This window comes from Cavia porcellus, unplaced genomic scaffold (assembly GCF_034190915.1).
Source record: "Cavia porcellus strain 051 isolate PalLab524CR breed Dunkin Hartley unplaced genomic scaffold, mCavPor4.1 scaffold_31, whole genome shotgun sequence".
Taxonomy (NCBI): domain Eukaryota; kingdom Metazoa; phylum Chordata; class Mammalia; order Rodentia; family Caviidae; genus Cavia; species Cavia porcellus.
In genome coordinates, this window is record NW_026947514.1 from 32976960 (window position 1) to 32997083 (window position 20124).

Below are 20124 nucleotides of genomic sequence, written 5' to 3' on the forward strand. Positions count from 1 at the left end.
GGACTGTGACCTTCATCTTCCAGATGAGCTCCTGGTGCTGTGTCCCCTGAGGACACAGCTATGAGTGCTGGCTGGGGCTGAGCATCCTGGGCCTGGAGGCTTGGTCAGGCCATGCCCCTGAACTAGTATGGAGCCCCAGATTGCAAGTGCCTGGCTCAGAGGCTCCCACAGAGCAAGGCAGGGAACCCGGCAACCTGGCTCAGAACTGCCAGCCTTAGTCTGCCTTTTCTTGGAAAAGTCAGGGCCAGGTTTTAAGAGGACATTGGTATCCGGGACCATGGCAAGATAAGGGATAAATTCTCACCAGGATGGAATGTGAGACAGATAAGTTATGACTCAGGAGGAAGAAAAGTAGGCACTTAGCAGCACTGGGGCAGGGAACCTCTGTCCAGCCACATCATTATAGAGCCAGTCTCATGGAGGGTTACTCTGGGGGCCCAAGAGCAGAAGACGCAGGCCCGATGGGCTGTGCTGAGCTCCGGACTGCTCTGTCGAATCTGCCGTGCACTGAGGAGAGGCAATTCTTCTTGAGTATAGGCCTCCCTTGGCAAAAATAGAAGAAGGAAAAGACTGGGTGTGCACCCTCCTTTCAACTCCTGTGGCCCGAACCCCCAGACTGATCTCTGCTGGGGTGTGCCTGACTGAGGCCATGGTGGCCAGATGACCTGTGAGGTCACCTCAGTGCCTGCAAACTGGTCCCCTGGGGCTTGGTGCCAGCTACACAGAAGCTTGGTCCCCTACCAGGCTTGCTTAGTATTATTATTTACCTGTATGTTTAATCACGGGAACACTGAGTCCCACAAGGCTGAGGTCAGTGACAAGCATATGTTGCAGGGTGCACCTGGGGCACCTGGGGCTGCTGTGGCCTCAAAGCCACAGGAAGATGTCGCTTGCCGCCCCTGACTATTCAAATCCATTTCAACTAAAAGTTCAGTTCTTTAGCCATGCTGGCTACATTTCGGGGCTCAGTAGCCGCCTGTGGCTAGCAAGTGGCTGTCCTGTGGAACATGGAACATTCCATTGTTGCAGAAAGTGCTTATAGCATAGTGACTAGACTGTATCGAACTCTATTATGCTTTCATATACTGTTTAAACCCATTTTCTCAGCTGCAAACTGATATCTATTCATTCTTCCCTCCCTAGTCCATCCAAAGGGCAGGATGTCTCTGTGTGATTGTTCATCCTATTTTGTGAATGGGGACATTGAAAAGCGAGTGATCCATGGTAGCTGGGAGATGGGACCTCAGCCTTGTCCTGGGGCCATGTGGTACCTTCCTAGTTGGATCTGAGCAGAATGAGAACCCGGTTGGTTCTCACAGGGCTGGGGGACCTTGGGTCCTAACCCAATCCCCCACCAAGGCAGGCCCCAAGTTCACCCCACCAGCCTGTGGCGTCTTTTCAGTCATGCAGCCCTTTGAATGGGAGCCTGTGGGAGCTCTGTGCACGCGAGCAGGAGAAAGGGCTCTGTGTGGGAGCTGGGCGGCTCTGAAGCCCGCACAGAGGCCAGCTGTGTGCCGCACAGCCTGGCCGGGAGGAGTGGCCGGATCCAGCAGCACATCAGCCTCCCTGTTCTGATGCTGGCTCCTGAGTGATGGTCCTAGATTCTCACTTACTCTGGGGAGAAAAGGAGCCCAAGAATTAGACACGGGTTGTCTACTTGCTGAGGTGGGTGCACAGACTCTGACTTAAGTCTCACAGGCACCCTGGCAGGTGAGTGGACCCTCACGATCAGCCCCACTGAAGAGCTGGCTGACAGAGGCACCCGGAGAAACCCTCCCGGGACACCCCACTGTATGGTGGCAGAGGAAGCTGTCTAGGAGGAGGCTGCTCACAGGCTCCCATCTGGTTTTTTCCTGTGCTGCAAACAATCGGCTCCATCTTTAGACTCTTCCCGAAAGCAGGGGCTGCCAATGGCATGAGCTGTGTGCTGCTCCTCACTGGACCAGGCTTGCTTTAGGAAGGCCTCCAAGAGACATTAGATAGAGAGATAAATGGTTGTGGTTGAATGTGGGCAGCAAGCAAGGGACAACACTGTGTCACCTGGTCCTGTCTCTCAGTAGGCAGTGAGTTGCCACAGTGAAAAGGACAGCAAACCCCAGCAACGGGAGAGAAAAGGCACCACTGATTTGTAAGGCGGGACTCCGGGGCTCCCTGGCTCCTGGGAGGGGGGACAGTCTGCAGCTCCTCTGGCTGCTGGCAGCTCACTCCACAGCCTGACTTCCGCTGTGGTGGATGCTCAGTTGTGCCTGCTAGGCCTGGGCGGAGACTGTAACTGGAGGGAGGGCTTCGAGTCAGAGGGGACCAGGCTGCACAAGAATACCTCAGCCAGGATGAACTAAATCTGCCCATCTCCCCCCACTCGCCTGCCCTCTCCCCCGACCTGCACAGGTTTGCAATTCATCCGCCGTCCTCACATGCTGTTCCTGCTATCAGATGATGAAAATGGAGATTCGTCTTGAAGAAAGAAAGAAGGAGCTTGCTTCCCCCTTCCTGGTGTATTTGAGCCCCCTCCCTCCCCTATCACCATGTGTCTCTGAAACCTGGGGCTGTTCCAAGCCCTAAATATGCTGCAAAGTATATCCCTGAGCAGCTGGGAACCTGCTCAGGCTGCAGTGGCCTGGGGTGAATCAGAAACCAAGAGATAGGCCAGCTAACAAAGCAGCCCCTTGTTCCTGCAATGAGAGAGAGAGAGATCACCATCAGCGCCAGGCTCCTGGGAGTGAGGACACACACACACACACACACACACACACGCACACACACCCCATTTGCCTCCTGGTGCCATCCCCCATCTTGCCTACTCAGGGCAAATGCTGGGGAAAGGTGTTGCCTAGCAGGCCCAAGGCCATCATGACTGCTGGCCGGGCCAGCCTCTCCTTCCATGGCCTCTGTCCCAGCCCCCTTCTCCCCCCTTTCACCCCTAACTTCAATGGGAAGGTAGGCAGGGACTGGAGACAAAGGTATACGCAGCTCAAAGTTTCCTACTGAGCTGGAGGACATGACGGACAACAGAGGCACATCCGAAGGGGCTTCCCAAAGCTGAGAAGTTTGGAAAAGCCTATTTGCAGGAACCAGACACCATGAAAAAATCACTTGCAGGCAAGTTTTGAAGCAGGCCTGATCATGGAGTTGGCAGTCGCTCAAGGCCGCGGTGGAGTCAGGGGCCTTCGCATCGGGCCTGATTACAACCACTCGTGATCCTTGCTAATGGCAGGCATCGTGTGCCAAGTACTCATGGGGGTCTGAACCACCCACAGAAACAGGCTTGTTCACATCCACCACATCCCAGTAGGTGGGAGGGGGCAGGTCTCACCATAAATGGATAAACTGAGGCACAGGGCCACTTGATTACTGGGATTGCCAGTGACTGCAATAGAAGCTCAGTTCCGTTCCCCAGTTCCTAGTGGTTGGGTTCTCACCAGATGCCTGCATGAGCCTGATCTACACGCAAGGTCAGAGGAAGATTAGCATAAACACTCCCTAGCGTAAACATTTCCCCAGAGCCTCATCTCCCCAGACAAGGTGGACATGGTCCAAACTCTGCGAAGTTTCCAGCAGAGTAAAGGCTCACTGCCGAGACTGACCTGGCAGCAGTCCATAACTCGGAGGCACTGGGGTGACCTTCAACTCTACCCTCTACCGCCTCTCCTTCCCCACATCCGCTGCCTCCGAGTCCTGCATCTTCCGTCTCTGACAGAACTCTCCAATCCTGCTCTCTTTGTTCCTTTTCCAAGCACCACTGCCTTAATTTAAGAACACATCACTTCTTCCTGGTGTACCCATACCTTCTTGTCATGCATCTGCTAACAATGCATCTGTTCAGGATCAAGTATAAGCATCCCAGTTGCAGGAGACCACCTATAAACCGGGGCCAATACCAGTTCATTCTCTTCTCTTGTTCGTTCCCAGGCAACTATCATGCCAGGCAATGAACTGTTCTATGACACCCCAGTGCCTTTGCATATGCTGTTCCCACTGCTTGGAATAGCCTTCCTTCAACACTCATTATGTGGGAAACTTGTATCCATCCTTCAAATGCCCCCTAACTCCCAGCACACCCCTGTATTCAGTCTTCTGTTGTAACAATCCTTTGTTTCTCTGTCTATCCCACTGGGCTGGTGATCTCAACTTGGGTGCAGCTGCCTTTTGAGGATATTTGGAGACATTTTGGTTGTCACACCTTGTGATACCTTATGGGTATGCTCTTGGCATCTAGTGAGTGATGCCAGAGATGCTGTTAACATCCTGCAATGCCCAGGACAGCCTCCCCAACAATTATGTAGCCCAAATGTTTAATAATGCTGAGGCTAAGAAGCCCTGGAATACCGTACATGTTTCTTGAGGCATTTTTAAAAAAATCTTTGTATTTTCAGTGCTGGAATTAAAGAGGTATCCAATAAATGCCTTTCATTTTTAATAAATAAGTGATCAAGCTGACTTAATGGTTATATATTGCCTACATGTGGCACTAAAGTAAGGTGACTAATAATGAGCCAGCAAACACACCAAAGAAAATGGAATAAACTGTGCATGTGAATCATATTCTTCACTTTCAATGCAGAAAAGGACCCTTGAACCTTTTACAGTAGATGTCAAGTTTGGAGAGGACACACAGCACCCACCACTATAGCGCTTCTTTTTAAATTGGAGGCCTGCTAGGAAGTTTTGGGGAAATTCCTCCAATCACTCGTGCAGCAGGAACCAAACCCTTACTAGAGCAGAGGATGGTGGGCCTGCCCTACTTCCCACTTGGAATATGGCTAAGTTGGAGGCCATAAAGCAGGCTCTATGAGATCGACTAATTTTTGGACACCTGGGTCCGTTGAAGAAAGACAGAAGGAATTTAACTTCAAGAAAGCTGTGACTACAAGCATTCCCAGTACCGCTTTACAGTAAACAGGAAGTTGACAGGCGGAGGGGGCTACTGGACACCGTTTGCTCCCAGGGCCCAAGAGGAAGGAGCAGATGAGGAAGCAGGAGGTTAAATGGCTTCTGGACAAAGTGAGTACATGCCGGGCTGGGCGTCAGCGTGGAAGCTTGTTTCAGAGGGTCCTAGAGGACTCTGCACCTCGTCTCCTGAGATTCTAGGTGTACCCCAATGCACACACTGCCAGGGCTGCGGAGGGGCCATCAGGCTTCAGGCCCTGCCTCTGGATCTGCCTTTGAGCTGGAGAGGCAGGAAAGACGGAGGAGGTAGAGGGCAGGAGCACGGGTGGGGTGGGAGAGGAGAGAAGGGAAAGCGGCAGCTGAGAGGCCACGGGGAAGCGGCATCTGGAAAACAGACCGGGGGCTATATTTAGACCGCCATGACTTGCAACAATTTGTGTGAGGGGAAAGAGGAAAATGTGAAGTTGGCGGCGTTTTGGGGCAGGAATGAGTTACAAGAGAGGAACAGCTTGAAGGGATGAGCCGTGCATGGGGCCGCCGCCTCTGGCTGTTAGGAAGGGGCCTGAACAGCGCAGGCAATCAAGAGTGAGTGATGGTGTTTACCCAGCCTAATCCCACGCATGCCCCATCCCCAGCCCTACCCTGTGCTCCCCACCAAGAATGTGGGGTGAATTCCTAGGCATAGCAGCAGTCGCCCATAGCACCCAGATGCTTCCGGGATGATTCAGGGTGCTCGCTGCAGAAGTGAGGGCCGAGGCAGGGGCTCGGGGCATACGTGAGCAGCACTCTGTAAATTCTAGGAATGTGTATACATTGCCGAGGCCTTTTTCCAGCTGGACTATAAATAGAGGATTAGTTCAAAGGCAGGCAGCCTTTTAAAGAGATGGTGCCAAGCAAAGCCAGCAAACCAAATACAGTAAAACCTCCTTAAGCCCCTGTTGGTTTATTCCAAATAGCATAGCAGTCAAAGCCCTGGCATTTCCTGGGCTGCCTAGGTGCCCGATTGTCCTTTAGGAAGTAGTCTGGAGGCTTCACGCAGAGCTATAGTAAAATCTCAGTTGTTCAGACCAATAGGAATCATGCCAGATGGTGAAGTTTTCCAGCGAAAGTTTGTCCTTCTAAATAACATATTTTAGAAGTTTAATAATTTTGGACGGAAGTCTTTTTTAAAGTCACGTACTAGGTTTTAAAATAGAATATACTGACTGGTCTCTCCTCTCCTCTCCTCCCCTCCCTTCCCCTCCCCTCCCCTCCCCTCCTCTCCTCTCCTCTCCCTCTTGTCCTCCCCTCTGCTCTCCTCTTCTCTAAGTGACAGGGTCTTGGTATGTTGTCCAGGCTGTCCTTAAACATTCGGTCAGAATTCTCCCTGCCCCAGCCTCCTAAGTAGGTGAGACTACAGAAGTATGCCACTACATCCAGCTAGAACACACTCATCTTCATTGAACATGTTTTGTGCTGCTTAGGGTTAATTTTATAAACCTCAGTTATTTTGCTGTTGTTCCAGGAGTGCCAAAACTTCGAGATAAGTGTATTGTACTTTTGGGTTTCCTAGGTTCTACTTTTCATCATTTTCTAGTCTCTTCTCTTGTTGCCAGGAGTTTCTTTTCCCTGTTGTCAGAGACAATTTTGCTTTGCCTATAGCAACCTTACAGCCCACCTTCTTTTAGTCTAATTTGTTTCTTTTAGTCTGCTCTGGGTTGAGAAACCAGATATGCAAACTAGCTAACATTACATATAAACAAAAATCAAGCAGATTACAAGTGAGGAACCTGGCCCGTCCTGCTCCTATAGGATCACTGCAACCTTGCTTAAAGGGCATTGGGCTATTCAGCCCTCTGGGAAACAGTCACTTTCAATTATATGCAGCTTTAGATACATCGGTATGAGCCCATGTTGATCATTTTTGGCTGTTTGGATATCTCTTGGCTTATCCCCAGATTCTGCTCTGATTTTAGACAGCGAGATGTCTGAGGAGCTGTGTTTTGAGTAGAGGAAGCTTTGCTCTAAATTGAACTTCATGTTCTCAAGGCCCTTGCCTTTGAGGTCACTGAGTTTTTTGCCTGTCTATATTTGAAACTGGCAGTGTGATTAAATTCAGTGCAAGGGAAAAGGCAAACCAACCCGAATCGAACCAAAATGACAACTACCCTGCTCTGTTGTTTACCAGTGTTTATTTTCTTTGTCCTGAAAAGTGATGGGGATTCTGAGCAGGATGCTGAGCAGTCACTCTTAGCATCAAAGAGTGGGAGGACAGTCATCTGAAGGCACTGGGCTTTGAGCTGGTTCAAATGGATAAAAGCAGTTAACTCCAACCCAGGAAGGTCTAGAGTGTCCTTGGGTTATCTTTTAGCATCTTCTGGTAGGTGGTGAAACTCTCCATAGTTAATCAGAATCAGTCTCATAAAGTTCTCAACCAGATGACCTCCCATCAGCAGAGATGAGACATTTCTGATGGCAAAATTAGGCCTGACAGATGGGAGAGGACCATGTTGTTTCACTAGGACACCAGAGGAGGCTCTCAGAAGCTGCACAACCCAGGCCGCTGCCTGGGGCCACCTCAGCAGCCTGCTTCAAGGTGAAAGAAGTCTTACATGCTCTCAAAGAGTCTTCTAAGACACATTCTTACAACTTACTCCTGTATAAAAGCTCAGGGGCATGCTGATTCTGTTCTCATATGATGTCAGGTAAAGAGATATCAGCCCTACAACCCCTCTGGAAATCAGTGTGGAGATTCTTCAAAAATTTGACCCAGGTTTTCTCCTTCTAGATATCTTCCCCAAAAGGTAGAACATCATATTACAAGGATACATGCATACACATTGCATTTATAGCAGTGCAATGTGTAATAGCTAGATCCTGGAGACAGCACAATGTCTGTCAAGAGATGAATGAATAAGGAAAATGTATTGTAAGCAGTTGAGTACTGCTCTGCCAGAAAACAGGATAAACTTGAGGGATTCATACATAAATGGGTGAAACTTAAGAGCATAACATTAAGGAAATTGGTCAGATACACACGCTGAAATATTTCACGGTCTCCTTTCCATCAGAAACCAGAGGAGCACCCTGGAAGACAGACAAACAGAAAGTGAGGAAAGGTTCAGGTGGTTCCCTGAAGTCCATTGTTTCAAAATATTTTAATACATATGCTAATCTATTTCACTTATTCCACTAATTTCTCATTAAAAGAAAATTCTTTGCTAATATCTATTTGTTTCTTCTTTATGAGAAAGGATCCTTTTGTTTTGCCTATACTCTACTTTGAAGATAACGATACACTGTGTATTACCTCTTGTTATTCTCTTATTATTTTGTTATGAAATTTTATTATACATTTTGTAAAATTTTAAAAAAACCAGACACTTGCTCCTTTGCTAAGGTGTCCACCAAGGCCAGTCAGTTCTCCTGTCCCACAGCCAAGGTCTGCAACCCTTGCCTGCCTCCTCCCTCTACTGGGCAAGTGGACCAGAACGCCCTTGACCCCCGGGTGACCCACCTATCGGCTGGCAAACGATGACCAGTGATTGATGTGACTTGGCAGAAGAACCCAAGCTGGGTAAATCAATCCTCTCAGGGGAATCTAGAATTGGAAATGGAAAGACTGGGTCAGTTGGCCATGGCTGCTGCAGCGGAAAAGTCACGGAGGATATGGAGTGGGACCTCCATGTCCATGTGGAGACTGGTAAGGTCCACTGTCTGTCTGGAAGTTTCCACAGAGAAGTGGAAGCTAGAAGGAAGATGGGGAGTACAAAATGGAACAGAGGCAGAGAGAGAGAGAGAGAGAGAGAGAGAGAGAGAACTCACAGCACAGAAAACCCCTGAGCAAGAGCTGAGTTCCCCACATTTGGTCTGTCCCAGGAGTCCCACTTATAGTTATGTCCTACCTGTGAATTTCTAAGAGCCCTTGTGGGTGGGTCTCTGTTTCCTGCAACAAAGAAACCTCTGCCTAAGTCTGCCAGGATCCCTATGAAACAGTTGCTCAAGTGCTAGGAACTCAGAGCTAGATCCATCCTAACATGTCCCTCTCTAGCTTAAGGAATTCTATTTCTTTCACTTTGCCTCAGAGGACCCATTCTCCAGGGTTAATCCTGATGTCATCTTGCCCTGATCCCTCCGGAAGTCCCCAAAGCCTCTGTGCTCCATTGCTATGACTGGTGCTGGCGTTGCCCCTGGAGATAGTGAGGATTGATTTTAGTGCTCGCTGTCCTCTGGGTCATCAATCCTGGGACTGTGCTCTGCTGGTTTTCCAATAACGGAGCTGCCAGCTGACTGACACACAGACCTGCTTCTCTCACAACCTGATACTCCCCTCAGGGTCGTCACTGCCACTAAACATCAGTGCAGGGAGGGGGCTTAGTGATCATCTAGCTCAATCTGTCATTTCAGTGATGAGAAAGCAGAGTCCCAAAGAGGCTAGGGAGTTTACCCTAGGTTAGGAAAAGCCTAATAACTTGTTTCTCTCTCTCTCCGTGTGTGTGTGTGTGTGTGTGTGTGCATACTTTTGCCTTTATTAAGCTTTATCTCACTCATTTAAAAATTCTCCTTTACGCTTTAGAAGGCTTTTTAAACTGTGTTTATTCAACCTTGAACATATTATTTAGATCATTTATGACTGATAGAAATATGTGTGACTACTGGGGAACCCAAGAATTTGGGGACAGCCTTAGACAACATCATGAGACCCCCTTCTGTTAAAAACAAAGCAGACACAGGTGTGCAGATATTTCACAGTATGCTGAATATACCCAAGAAAGGCTAAGTCCACAAATGTAATAAAATATGTTATAGGAAAATAATAAAACAAATTTAAATTTGTTGCAATTTATAGATTGTAGTAAGTGTGCAGATATTTTATTTTATATGCACTTATTGTATACATACATATATGTCTAAATAATATACACAAAAGAAACTACTGATAGAGTGAAGAGACAACCCACAGAATGAGAAAAGTTTGACCAGCTGTTCCACAGACAACGGACTAATAGCTAAAGTATAGAAAGAACTAAAAACTAACCCAGGGCCTTTCAAATTTAAAGACCCAATCCAAAAATGGGCTGTTCATCTGAGATGGACTCTTCATCTGAGATGAATAGTCACTTCTCAGATGAAGTACTAACAGCAAATGAATATATGAAAAAAATGTTCAACATCACTGATCAGATAAATGGAAATTAAAACAACACTAAGATTGTATCTCACTCCAGAAAGAATGGCTGTGATCAAGAAATCAACCAGTAATAAATGTTGGTGAGGCTGTGGGGAAAAGGAACCTTTCTCCACTGTTATTGGGAGAGTAAATTGGTAAACCAATATGAAAATCAGTATGGAGATTTCTCAAAAGTCTAAAACTAGAGGTTCTATTTGACCCAATTAGTTTCTTTCTTGGTATCTTCGCCAGAGAGTTAAAATTATCATACCACAGCAATATGCACGCCCATGTTTACAGCAGCACAATTTGTAATAGCTAAATCTTGCAAACAGCCCAAATGACCATCAGGACACACACATGCTTAAATATCACATTGCTTCTCTTGCATGAGAAATTGAAAGTGTAAATAAAGAGCAAATACATGATAGATAGAGGGAAATAGGAAGAAAATATTCAAATGGGAAGGGGAACAAGGGAGGGGAGGGGATGAGGGAAGAAAGAGGAAGAAGAGAATAGAAAGGAAAAAATGGGAACAAAGATTTTGTAAATAAAGAGGGGAAGAAGCACCGAAGGGAACTGAGGGAATTGGGGGGAAAAGAGACTCAAGATATGTCATGTAAAAAAATATTATGTACGCATACAAATTCCCTGTGATGAGTATAAACATGTATATTAAAAGCATACCAATAAAATTAATAAAAATAATATATATAAGGCATGATATAATGTGGAATTGCATTTAATTTTCATTGTTTCATATATGCTCACTCATTTCTAGCGGTCATAGAAAATCGTAAATGTTTGCATGTGAGTAAACATAGTATAAAGTGCCTTCTGAGAACTGAAGAATTTTTAAGTGAGAGGGATAAAGCTCAATCATGGCAAAAGTGTGTGCACAGACACACTCATGGAGAAGGAAAAACAAGTTATTCTGCTTTCCTGACCTCGCTATCCAGCCTCTTTGAGGCTCAGTTTCTTCATTAGTAAAATGACAGTAAGTTAACAGTACTTGTTCTTCAAAGTAGAACACTCTTGAACAAAAAAAATGATACAATAACCTTAGTAGACTCTGAGAAATACATCTAGAAAGAGTAATCAAACATTCTTAACTTGAGCTTTTAAAAAACTCTCTTAGAACATAAGAAAAAATAATTTCTGACAATCTGAAAATACTTTCTAACTTAAAAGGTCAAGATTTTGTTTGTTTGTTTTTGGTTTTTGAGAGTGTCTCTTACTATGTAGTTTAGGCTAGCTTTGAACTGACAGTATATCCAGGCTGGTCTTAGACTCGTGACAATTGTCCTACCTCAGCCTTCTAAGTATTAGGATCATAGGCATCTGTCACCATACCCAGCTCAAAGTTATTTTTTTAACTTTATTATTTTGAAGGTAACAGAATACAACAGAACAAGACAGAATAAGCCAGTTGAGACCGTGTAGTGAAATTGGTACAGAACTTCACAGCAGGTTACGGGGATAACAGTAATAGGTATCACAGTGTATCTCATTATCTTCACAATAGTTGTTTTTTCAATCACACATAGCAAAATAAAATGAAATACAGAACATTATAAAACTTATCAAAACAGAATATTGAATAGAGCAGTACCATTAATCAGAATAAAGCAAAACAGTAATAAAAAAATTTGCCTTCAAAGAGATGGTAGAAGGAAATCCCCCTTATTTGCTATATTGCATATGGTCAACCTCCCAAGAGATGCTCAGATCTCTGGTTCCCATTTGCTAATGGGGGCAGGGGAGTGGAATATTTGACTCTCAGCCCATGCACCAGTAGGCTCACTATTGCTTACCAGGGAGGCAGGCTGGTTGCTTGGTTTTCCAGCACCCTAAGTTCCAACATGGTGCTGATCTCAGGAGACGTTGGTGGTTCTCCCCCTGGAGGGGCTGCAGCCTGCCACACCACTGCTGCTTACTTGGGAGGCGAGCTGGTTGCTTGGTTTCCCAGCATCCTAAGTTCCTCAAAGTTATTTTTAATGGCACAACGTTGGAAGCATTTTCTTTAAGAGCAGAGATAAACAATGATATCAGTTACCACTTTTACCATGTATTTTTACTACATAATAATCATTTTGAAATATTTTTCTAGTGTAATAAAAAGCAATGTAGTATCAAATGGTAAAGCTCCTGGAAAGGATATGAATAAAACTAAGCTTCAGTGGAATAGATTAACATAAAATATGTGAATAAAAACCAGCAGATGAAGCAATTATAGAAATTTTGTCTATTGAGCAGAAGACAAATAAAAATTCCCTTCTTGTTTAGAATTTTAATGCTAGAAGAAATGTTACATATGTACCTGTGTGTAAGATGCTCAATAAGTGTCTTTTTTGAATACATGAATGAATTACAAAATAACAACTTTGAAGTTAAATAAGCAAGGTCTAGGGAAATTAAGTGACATAAATAAGGTTGTTTTTAAGAAAAATGAATTTTTCTTCACATATGAGACTAGGAGGTATCGCACATCATGGAAGAAAACATTCAGGGGATATAGCTCAGTGCACAGTACCTGCCTGGCAAGTGAAAGGATTCCCAGTTTAAAAGAAAAAGATTTTATTCAGCAAATGGGGCTTAGACAGATTGGAGATCTGAGGAGAGCATAATCAATGTAGAAACACATTATATAGCATTTTCAAATAATGTCCATATAGAGAAAGACTTAGGTGAAAAAAAAAACCCCACAAAAACACAAAAAAGAACTTATGCAGATTTCTGGAAGAGTCATACCTAATCTCTAATAAAAAGGGACTAGAGACTGAAAGTAACAGGGGAATCATGGAAGGCCCAGGGATTTGATTACATGAAATTATAAAAATGCTCTTAAGTTAGACATTAATACAAGCCAAATTAAAAAGCAAACAAAAAGCTGTGAGAAAGAGGTAGGAAAATACCCTTTAAACATTCAGATGATTTGGGCTTCCGGAGAACATGGCGGACAGACAACAGCAACTACCGGAGGCTCTCTGAAAGGCTTGGCTCAGAGGCTAGGAATGATGCGGACTAAGGAGACACGAACCGGTAGAGATATGCTCTGCTGATTCAGGAACGAACTGGGCTGAGAGAAACCAACTTAGAATACAGTCCTGGCGCTAAAATAGGAACAGAAAAGGCTCAGTGTGGAGGCTCGACCGCGCGCCATTGGAAACCGCGATTTGGGTTTCCCGCCGCCCGGCGGCTGGCTGCCTCCACAGCGGCTCGGCAAGGAGAGACGCGCAGAGCTCTGGGAACGGGAGTCTGCGAACGGAGTCGAAAACAGGACGGACAAGGAGGCACTGACTGGTGGCGAGGTGAGTGAGAGGAAACTGACCCCCTACCACAGTTTGACTCCAGCGGAGGACTTTTTGGGCTTGGGCAGTCCTGTAAGAGCAGGGCGCGGTGGCGACTCCAGCCACACATTCCCCTCTCGGACGGGATTGGTGAAAAGTGCCTGGCCTGCGTGACGCTGCTGGCGGACTCCCTAGGCTGGCCCAACCCAGATCCCAGAGCTGGACGGTGGCCCAGAGGAGCGACTGACTCCCGCATAGGCTGCCTCCTCCGCAACTCCCTGGTGCGCAGCGGTGGGCGGGAACACCTAGCCAGCACAATTTGATCAGGCTGTGGCTGACAGGCAGGGAAGCCGGGCCTCCTATGTAAGCTTGCATTTTATAAGGAACAGAAAAAACAGCAACAAAAAAGGCTCCTCGGCCCCCAATCCTGAGAAACAGGCAATAGTGGACACCGCACCAATATACATTAAGCGCCATATAGAGAGCCTCATAGACCAATTCAGGAATGAAGTTATCAACGACCTGAAGCTAGAAGTATGCAGAATAGTTAGAGAAATGCTAAGCACCACCCAGGAAAAAACAGATGGTGGAATGGAAGAACAGAAAAAGAGGGGAGAATTGCTTGATGGAGAAAACAGAGAAAGCATTGAGTATGTGAAGCAGGTTCAAAGGGACTATCAAGAAATTAAGAAGTCTATCCAAGACTGGCATAACAGCTTGAAAGAAACTAAGGACAGACTGTCTGAACTGGAGGGCAGACTTGTAATATGGGAGAATGAAATGAAAAACTTCTTAAAAATAACAAAGAAACAAACAGCAATAATACAAAGACAAGAAGATGATAAGAGGATCCATAACTTAAGGATTAAGAACATAAAAGAAGAAGTAGGGACACAAACAAGTGAACTACAAAAGCTACTCACAGAAATAATCCAGGAGAATTTTCCTAATTTAGCAAAAGGTAAAGATACTCAGATGTATGAGGCATACAGGACCCCAGCTACCTACAACCCTAACAGAGAAACACCCAGGCATATAATAATAAAAATTCCAGAAATTCAATACAAGAACAGAATATTAAAAGCTGTAAGAGACAAGAAACAGACTACTTACAAGGGAACACCCATCAGAATTACAGCAGATTTCTCTTCACAAACCATCAAATCACGAAGAGCATGGGGGGAAATAATTCAAGCTTTGAAAGATAATAATCTCCAGCCAAGATTGAGATATCCTGCACAACTGTCCCTGGAAATTGATGGAAAAACGAGGTGCTTCCAGGATAAAGAGGAACTGGGGGAATTTGCAACCACCAATTCAACCCTACAGAAAGTATTGCAGGATATTCTAAAAAAAGAAAAATACAAAGAACCCAGAAATAGTGGCGGGGAGGCCACAACGAATGGAGCAGAGAACAAAATGAAGAAGACAAACTGACAGCTACTGACAGAAAAAGAGCTCAACAGAAATGAGACAGAGAAGATTGGATGATAGGAACAGCTATTTTGGAGAAAATGACATCTTAATAGGTAATACTGATTTAGTACCATCTTGTTTTTGTTTTTAGTACCATCTAGCTTTTGTTCTTCTGTCTCCAATGGTCTAAACAGGTTGTATCTTATTGGATTTTATTATGTACGATAGTATAAGCAAAAACCTTTTAAAGACAAGGAGATTATACAGAAACCATTGTTCATTTTCTGTTAGTCGATTCTAAATACTCTATAATGCTGTCATTCTCTTAAATGGTTTTACATTGTTTTGATATACTTAATGCTACAGTATACGAAGTTGTACTCAAGGACTTCAAGGAAAGAGTCAATATGGTAACTACTTTTGGGTCGGAAATATCTGGTGGTGAAACACTATTCTGCTTAAATGGTTATGTTTTGATCTGCCCTGTTTCGCTGTTATGCCCTCTTTTTTCTCAATCTCCACTCCATTATTTACTTTTTTATTTTTATCCGTTTAATTAAAGGGAAAAAAATAGCAGGATATAATATAGTAACCCACTTTGACTTTCTATTATCTCGATTTGAAGCCCTGTATTACTCTCACCATCTTGTTTTTGACTGAGGTTCCTCTATTCTGTTTTGCTGGATAGTATCAGGTTCGAAAGTTTAGGCATCAGCTGAGAAGATAATGAGATTCATTATAACGCCCATTCTCGTTGACTTTTATCTACTTTTGAAGACCTACAATATCTCCAATGTTTTGGTTTTGTCGGCTTTATTCTTTACTGTTTTGTTAAATTGTATTACAACTAATGATATAGGCAATTCTATTAGAAATAGCGGGAGGCATTATGGTAACCATTGTTGATCACCTTGTATTATGTTTTTATGTTATCTATTATATCCACCCTTTTGTCTTGACTGATTCTGTTCTGTTATGTCACATTTGGTTTTACTCTCTTCCAAAAAAGCAATAAGAACTGTGGGAGCAATGAAACCCAAAATGTGTAATAGTCACTGTACAAAAGAGAGGAAAAGAAAGTGCTCTAAACTATATAACTGCATGTATATTTAAGTGTATAAGATAGAAAATGATATCACAGAGTTTTATTGGATCATTGAACAGAACTGTTTGCAGTATCATTGTTGGAATGTCCACTCTACAAGCTTTAATTTTGTGACTTGAACAATTATTTCTAAGATGGCAATATGTAATCCATTAACTAGTGATTTCCTACTGCACATTTTTTTCTTCTGTAAATCTGTATAACTTGTACCCCTTCACTGTTTTTTTTCTTTTCTTTTCTCCTTAAATAAATAAATAAATTTAAAAAAAAAATTCAGATGATTTGACAAGAAAAACAAAACAAAAAATAAATAAAGGAGCAAAAGATGGGACAGCATCCACACAGGGAAATGCAAAAATCTATGAAGGGAAAAAAAGGTCAACTTCATTGATAATCACAGCTTCATGAATAATCATTTCCAATATATCATCAAAGAAGCAAAGTTTTGTTTATTTTTAAGTGATACGATTCAAAGCTGCCAGGTCTGTGGGGAAATGGACATTTCCATTCACTGTTGGGGAGAGGAAAACGGCACTAGTTTACTGTACACATCTGGCTGGATGCACCCAGGACACTCAGAACATGAAAATGGTCATCTGTTTTAATCCCACTCCTGGGAACTTTTTAACCCTTTAAGATTGCTAGGCTCAGCAAATATAAAGAAAGATGCTTGCTTAAATTTGAATTGCATGTATACAATGAATACATTTTTTAGAATAAGTCTATCCCAGGCAATATTTTGAATATCCTCATACTGAAAATCTATCCATTGTTTATATGAAATTCAAGATTAGCAGGGCATCCTGTATTTCGTCTGGCAACCTTTGCCTGTGGAAATACTCTAAAAGCAGCTAAGGATTTATGGACAATTCTTGGTTGCAATTTCCTTTTTAATAACAAAAATATTGAAAGAAAAAAGAATATAAATCATACAATGCCTGCTCTCAGTTGACAATGAAATGAAATAGAAATCAATAACAGAAAGATAGTTGGAAAATTTCCAAACACTTGGAGATTAAGCATCATCCTTGCAAATAAGACATGTGTCAAAGATGAAATCTCAACAGAAATTAAACAATACTTTGAACTAAATGGAAATGGAAACACAACTTTCAAACTTTGTGGAATGAAATTAACCGAATTTTTGAACAAACCCAATCAGGCAAAACTCACATAAGAAGAAACAGGTAAACTGAACAGGTCTATGACTTTTCAATAAATAAGAATCTTTCCATAGACAAGGAACAAGGTCATCCCATCGGTGCTTTTGTTTTTTTGTAAATTCTACGAAGTACTTAAGGAAGAAATTATAGCAATTCTCTGCAGTCTTTTTGGTTACAAATGACACAATCATCTGTGTAGAATATCTGGTCAACAAACAATTCCTGAAACTCATAAGCAATTACAGGAGGATTGCAGGAAACAAGAGTAACATAAAAATTTCAACTGTTCTCCTATGTATTGGCAATGAACAAGTGGCACGTGAAATTCAGACCCTTAGCACAGGCTGGCATGTAGTACACACAGCAACACATAGTAGTTGTGATTGTGATCATTATTATTTAGCTTTCTGCATGTCTTTATAATCTTTTATCCGAACTATGTCTTGGGCTTCATTGCCTCTGTTCTCTTCTCAAATTGCAACCAGGATGAGCTCATTAGAATGCAAATATAAACATTATCAGTATCCTACTTAAAGCTTTTCAAGAATCCTTCATTACCTACAGTGTAAAGCCTATCAACACAATGGATAGGTCTCAAAGTTCAAGATGCTGCCTACATTTCCCATCATGTCCCACCCCATTTCAACTTTATGGTCAGAGACATCAGCTCTGTGAGAGTCCATCCTTGCCCATGTGACATACCTGCCCCAGCTCATTGCTACTCATTGCTGTCTTTCCTCCCTGCAGTTTCTTAATCTTGAGTACTCCAATCCAACCTTTGGGACCTCTTCTTCTTCACTAACAGTCAGTTGGTACCTCCACCAACAGCCAGGTCTGGATTTACCATCCTTGCATTTGCTGCACTGTATTTTAAGAATCTGCTTCTGGGCCTGTTGGTTCTATTAGAGCAGAAGCTTCTTGAACTAGGAATTTTGGTTTCTATAAATCCCCAACACTTCAGAAGGTTCCTGGCTGTTGGTAGATGTACAATAAATATGTGTTGCATGGACTACCTCATAGTGGGATTGTGCTAAGCACTTCATACAGCATGTGCATGAGAAGCAGCTACCAATATGCCCACTTAGCATATGAGGAAGCTGCCACTCAGAAAGATGAGGTTGCTTTCTCAAGATCAAAGTGCCTATTTCATGATTATCCTGAAAATCCCTGAAAAGCAGTTTTTTCAGGGGCATGTCGGGTTGGTGATTAGGGATGCCTGATTCAGGGATGTGCTTGGGGAAAGTACTAGGGGACCCATTGCTGGACACTTCCAAAGCCATGAAACCTGGCTCTGTCCACCTTCCCCACAGGCCTGCTGGAGGCCAAATGGAAGAGCCTTTCTCAGTCTACATTTTCCTCAAAGTCTCTGGGACACTGTTCTGTTCCCTGATTGCTTTCTCCGGCTCATTCTCTTCCTAATTTCATTCACACACAGAGACACTTGACCTGCTGAACTCATGACCTCACACTTGCCAGGCAAGCACTTACACCATTGAACTAAATCCCTTGTCCCTACCTGCCTCTTCATTTCTGTGGCTGATACACTCCTTCAGATCTCAGTCCCTCCCCCAGACCTGTCACAGGAATAACCACTGGTAGCTGTCTGTGACTGTAATAATCAGTGATGAACACATGGCTCACGGTTTCAAAAGGTTCAGTCCCTGGCTGGTTGGCCCTCTGCCTCTGGCCCTATGGCAAGGCAGTATGCCACGACAGGACTGTTTGGAGGAGCAAATCTGCTCACCTCATACTGGGTAAGAAGCAAAGGGGTCCCTGTTATGCTTAAAATCTAAAATTCCCACTAAATGTCTCATGTGCTTAGAGGTGGGGCTTTTGGAATTAGCTCAGAGGGTACTATAATCAGAGGATTAACCAGACTCATCCTCAATGAATGGATTCAGTTGTGGCACTGCTCTGCAGGGACATGTTTGCTTGCTCTCCTCCCAAGGGACTCAGCTCTGAGTGCAAGCCTGGGGCTTACCTGTCCCTTCCTAGGCCAGGCAGATCCCTTTCTTGCTGCCTACAAGTCCTCAAGCTTTCTTCCTTGAGCACGAGCCAGGGGACTGCAGCGTCTCTACAACCAGCTCATCCATCTCCCTCCCCCAGCACATCCAGAGGGCTGACTGTGTGACCTTTTCCATCTGTGGACACCCCCACTCCCACCCCGCTGTGCTCACTCTTGTGTGCTCACTTTTTTTCTTCCTTCTTCTTAAACACGAGGTCCTAGAGCTTGCTTGAAGGCCTGGCCTGAGTGGAAGGAAGTTGGCTGCTCAGTTATATTTAGGCTAGCGGAGACATCAATCTAAAGCTCTTTAAAAATAAAAAGTCCTATTTCAGCTGGCTCCCCAGCACATCTCCACCCACTCCACCCCTAACAAGAAGCTCATTCGCCTCCCGTTGGCCCCCAGTCTCCATTACAGAGCCTTCACATGGCTCACACATGTGTGAGGTAGGATGTCAGCTCACAGTGCCCTTCCTGCCCAGTTTAGAGGGATCTCCCTCTGCTCCCAGGCCTTTCTCCTCTGGGCCTTTTTCTCCTTCTTGTCCCAGAGGACTTGGAGACTTCTCTGAGGCCACTTCCCTCCCAGAAGCATCTAACCTGTTACTGGAGAAGACAGTGGTTCCTCCAAAGTTGCAGGCTCTTCCCTTCACATTCTCCACAAAGATCACAACTAGATGAGATGCAAACGGGGGACAAAGACCAAAGTCAGCAGTGGAAAGTGGGGCTCAAAGCTGTGCTAAGATGTGCAGTGGGCACTTTTGGACGCATGCTCCCAGCGGGCATGCGAGTGTGCATGTGTGACACACGGAGGGCGCCTGAGAAGAGGCCCATGCGAGGCCTGGGCCAGTCCCTTCTGCTCCTCTTGGCTCCCACAACTCTGGTTCTTTTCCATCCCACTGATGAAACACTTCTTTATGTCTTATTCACATCCTGTCTTGACTACCACAATTGTCTCCGTGCTGGGCCCACATGTCTCTCATCACCAATGGGATCCAAATGTTGCTGACAAAATAATCTCATTGCCTTTGTGCTGCCATCACATTCCTCCGTTTCGCAAATTCTTCCCTGTCTCCCCATTACGAGGGGAATCACACACACAGACCACCGGCTCG

General features: G+C 44.4%; 1 long non-coding RNA gene across 1 annotated transcript; it reads right to left on the reverse strand.

Moving 5' to 3' along the window:
- Positions 1–7041: 7041 nt before the first annotated feature.
- On the reverse strand, positions 7042–19741 carry LOC134474218 (uncharacterized). The gene is made up of 5 exons (XR_010044912.1): positions 19610–19741; positions 19202–19257; positions 11851–12057; positions 8384–8467; positions 7042–7953 (listed from the first exon to the last, which is right to left on the reverse strand). It is a non-coding gene; the product is annotated as an uncharacterized LOC134474218 (long non-coding RNA).
- Between the last annotated feature and the right edge of the window lie 383 nt (positions 19742–20124).